At 46.9% G+C, this 4,130-nt stretch overlaps 1 long non-coding RNA gene across 1 annotated transcript; it reads right to left on the bottom strand.

The window, feature by feature from the left end:
- Positions 1-544: 544 nt before the first annotated feature.
- LOC114005436 (uncharacterized) lies at positions 545-2,627 on the bottom strand. Its single transcript, XR_003547287.1, has 3 exons — positions 2,358-2,627; positions 841-936; positions 545-580 (listed from the first exon to the last, which is right to left on the bottom strand). It is a non-coding gene; the product is annotated as an uncharacterized LOC114005436 (long non-coding RNA).
- Between the last annotated feature and the right edge of the window lie 1,503 nt (positions 2,628-4,130).

Below are 4,130 nucleotides of genomic sequence, written 5' to 3'. Positions count from 1 at the left end.
GAAAAACCTAAAAAAAGAAAAAAAAATGGAGTAAAGCATGCTGTGGGAAAAGAAAGTGGGAAGGAACACAGCAGGAAGGGTCTGTGCAAAGCTCCACGGGGTGGCCGTTTACACTGGGTTTTAAATACTATCATCCCGTCATCAAGACTTTGTTCTTCAGTGTGGTAAACTCTTAAAATCATAGTCCTTGTCCTCTGGGAGTTTACATATGCCTACGGAGTAGAAGCGGCATCAAATGATAGCTGTGATGTGCTAGTAAATGATTCTTGGGTGGGAACCCAAGGATGCCGATGTGCTCCAGGCTTCAGTTTCCCTCCATAACACATAAGGAGAAAGAAAGAAGGAAGGAATTGCAGGTGGGACTTTTGAACAAGTCACCTCTCTGAATAGTTTCCTTACCTATTAAAAAGGAAGTGCATGAGCCAGCAGGTAGCGTGGTGGTTAGGGGTGCTGGACTCCCACAGGGCCGACCAGAGTTCAAGTCCCGGACCTGGCAGCTTGCTTTTTCACCTTCTCCCCATAGGGTGGGCGCCACCATGCCCGGCAATTTCTCACGTTCTCTCTCTCCTCTCTCTCTCTCCTGTCAAATTAAAATAAATAAATAAATAAAATAATAAAAATTAAGTAAAATATTAAAAAAAAAAAAAAAAAAGGAAGGGCAGGGGGTGGACTCTACTAGAGCCAAAACAGCTTTCTTTCTGTTCTCTAAACATACCTGTCTCAGGGTCTTTGAATATGCAGTTCCAGTGAGTGGTTCCTTGTCATTAGTTATCAAAGTGTCAGCCTTAACATCACCTTCTTAGAGGGGGCGTCCCTGACCACATAACCAAAAATACTTACCCTCATTCCAGCCTGCAGTGTGGTGGGCTGACTCTCACATGGCCGATGGCAAAGTTCAAGTCCTCTACTCAGCAGCCTGAGAAACAAGTCAGATGCCTGTGTGCACCCAAAATTCCAAAAGAAGGGAGAAATGGAAAAGGGATTGTGGCATGACCCTTCTCCATAAAGGGGGGGGGTGCTTTCTCTCTCGCTTTCTCTCTCTGTCTCCTTCTGGCAAGCATATATGCCCTCTGGCCAAAATTAAGGGGTCATCCTCTATTATCCTATCAGCCTATTTCATTTCTTCATGGTACTGTTATCTATCTAATCTGTTTACCTCTTTATATCCATATCCCCTCTGTCTAGAATATAATCCTTGATTCTTTTCATTCATTAATATATCCTTAGGGTGGACCAGTGGGTGGGTGGCATGGTGGTTAAGGCACTAGACACATCCACATGACTGACCACGGACCTAGTGGCTTGCTTTCTCACTCTGTCTCACTCTCCCTGTGTCTCTCTCTGGTCAAATTAAAAATAAGTGAATTAATAAATAAAGTTAAATAATTATTTAAATATATATGTATATATATTTTTTTTTGGAGGGGGGAGAGGTTTTTGCTATAGGGCACGTGCGCTCACCAGAAAGAGAAAGAGAGACGGAAGTGAGTGTGGACACACGCATGACTGCACCAGTTTACAGACAGGGAAACTGAGGCAGTGAGTGACTCATCAAAGGCATTACAGAGGAGGGGATCAAGTGTTCCAGCAGCACTGATAGGAAGCCACAGACGGGAGACTCGGGAGACTCAGGTGTGGATCCTTACACCGTCCTACTCTGTCAGCCTCCCTCCCAAAAGTTGTGTAAACCAGATTCGTCACTTTGCCCTTCCAAGGACTGAGTTTTCCCATCCAAAAGAGAAGACATACTAACAACCCTGGCCTCTGGTTACCAACAGCTTATGTTAGCAAGAGCTCTAAGCACCTGGCAGAGTGCATGCCTTTTCTTTAGCCCTAGGTGGTTCCCGCCTTGGGGGTGGGTGAGGAAGGAAGCCCAGGACCAGAGCCCGGAGGAGGAGAGAGCCAGCTGGTTGCCATGGTTTGTTTACTCACCTGAGTCCCTAGTCTGTCCCTAGCCTGGCTGCTCTCACCTGCTCAGGTAAAGATGCAGGGGGAGCCAGCCCTGTAGTGCTCAGCCAATAAGCTGTGGCTGCTCTCTTAAAGGCACCTGCAGCCGGCAGGAAAACCAGCCTGGCCACCTGGAGCACTCCCAGGCCGTGCCAGGAGGCAGCTGTACAATCTGGATGGAACTAAGCCCTTCATGGCCACACAGTGACCCTGGGACCTGGTCACTCCATGTCCTGGAGTGTTCTTTCTGCAGGGAGGCCTCCTTCACCTAGCCCAGAGCCAGCTTTCCAAGAGGTTCTCAGGCCTAGCTGCCCTGGCAGACGCCCAGAGAGGAAGTCAGTGAGGCCTTGGCAGCTGCCCCTAGGAAGACGCCTACAGGTGACAGGGAGAAGCCATTTCCCTGTCCTTACCTTCTTCAGCGACCCTGGTGAGTCTTGGTGCTCTGGGCTTCTCGAAGCTCACGACAGCAGGGTGTGGTGGGAGCATGTCTCTCCAGAGGGACAGAAACCTTGGGTGGTGGTTCCAGCCCTGCTGTGTGACCTTGATCAAATCGCCCCAGCTCTCTGTGCCTCATGTCCCCCATCTGTGAAAATGAGGGGCTCCAACTTCCCTGTCAGCTCCCCCTTTGATCATTTTCTCATTACAGCCCTTGTTTTGAAAGATCTGGTCCGCCAAGCTGTGCCTGTTACATAATGATTCATTCGTTAGCTTCTCCCTTTTGTGTTCATTGGGCCCACCATAACCAATCAGCGTATCCTCATCAGCCCAACAAACCACTGAGCTGTGCAAGTTCAGCCAAAAGCAAAGAAATCGGTGTTTCAGTCTGTCTGTGAGATCCTATCTAGAGTCAATATTTGATTTTCATTTGGCCTTCTGAAATACGAGACATAGTGAGTAGCTGTCAGAGAAGGAGGACTCCAAAGACTCCTGTGAATAGTTGTCAGAGAATGGGGGTGCCAGGTGGGAAACCCCTAGGTGTGTCTTAGGGTTCATGAAAGTATCGGGCAGAAAAACAGCCTTGCAGCCCAAGACAACTTTGGTCTCAGTCGTGCTGCCTTATATATAGGTTTGTTCCTGAAAGTTCCTTTGGCTTGCAAACTTCCTATATAGGACTGGACAGTTCTCAGGAGTCCCCACACTGGGTTCATCCAACGTCTGACAAGGCTGGGGAGCCCTGGATGGGAGAGCTGAGGTCCCTCTCAGGTCTCTGCTAGAAAGCAGCAGAAGGGTGGGTGATGGGAGCAAGTGGTGTAAGCGCAGGGCTGAAGGTCAGGAATCCATGATGGACACAGAATACCTAGTGCTAGAAATTGGAGGTGGGGCTGCAGTCCGCAGTTTGCACTGACTAGCTCTGTGACCTCAGTCAAGTTACCTAACTTCTCTGAGCCTCAGTTTTCCCAGTTGCAAAAGAGGAGTTCTAATCTTGGCAATGCTTGCATACTAGGGTGGTTCTTTTATTCTTCTTTAAAGAATCATTTACTTATTTTGTTTTGTTATTATTATTATTATTATTTTAATTTGACCAGACAGAGAGAGAAAGGGAAAGTGAGAAAGCAGGTCAACAGATCCAGGACTCGAACTGTGGTCAGCCATGTGGGAGTCCAACACCCCAACCAGTTCACTACCTGTTCGCCCCATTCTAGGATAATTCTTAAGGGCCAAGTAAAATAGTGTATTTCATGGAAGCCTAGCTTCTACAGATTTTTAAAGATTCAAAGATGAATGAAAAGATTAAAAAAAAATACATTTTAGGGGCTTGCTAATGTCATAGTGGTTAAGGCGCTGGACCCCCACATGGCTGATCGAGGTTCGAGTTCCACACCCAGTAGCTTAAAAAATCATGCCAGGCACATGCACACGAGTGCCCAAAATCCCAGGAGGAGAATGGAGGAAAAGGGATTGCAGTGACCATCCCCCCACACCTGCCCCTCACCCCAGTGATTTTTCAATTTCCCTCTCACTGTCTCTGTCTCGCTTCAGTGAGTGCACGTCCCTATGACAAAAACCTTAAAAAAAAAAATACATTTTTGACTTACTGAGATAAGGTCATGGATATTTTGTAAAATGTGACCTCTGTGATCATTATTATTATCCGTGGTCATTGTTAATAATTAGGCGATAAAAGAATCACTCCAATTATGATGGAATTGTGGCTGCTCTTTGTTTAACTCTTTTTTTACTTT

The sequence above is a fragment of the Tupaia chinensis genome, unplaced genomic scaffold (assembly GCF_000334495.1).
Source record: "Tupaia chinensis unplaced genomic scaffold, TupChi_1.0 Scaffold143796_1, whole genome shotgun sequence".
NCBI lineage: Eukaryota > Metazoa > Chordata > Mammalia > Scandentia > Tupaiidae > Tupaia > Tupaia belangeri.
This window is presented reverse-complemented; position numbering and strand designations above follow the sequence as displayed.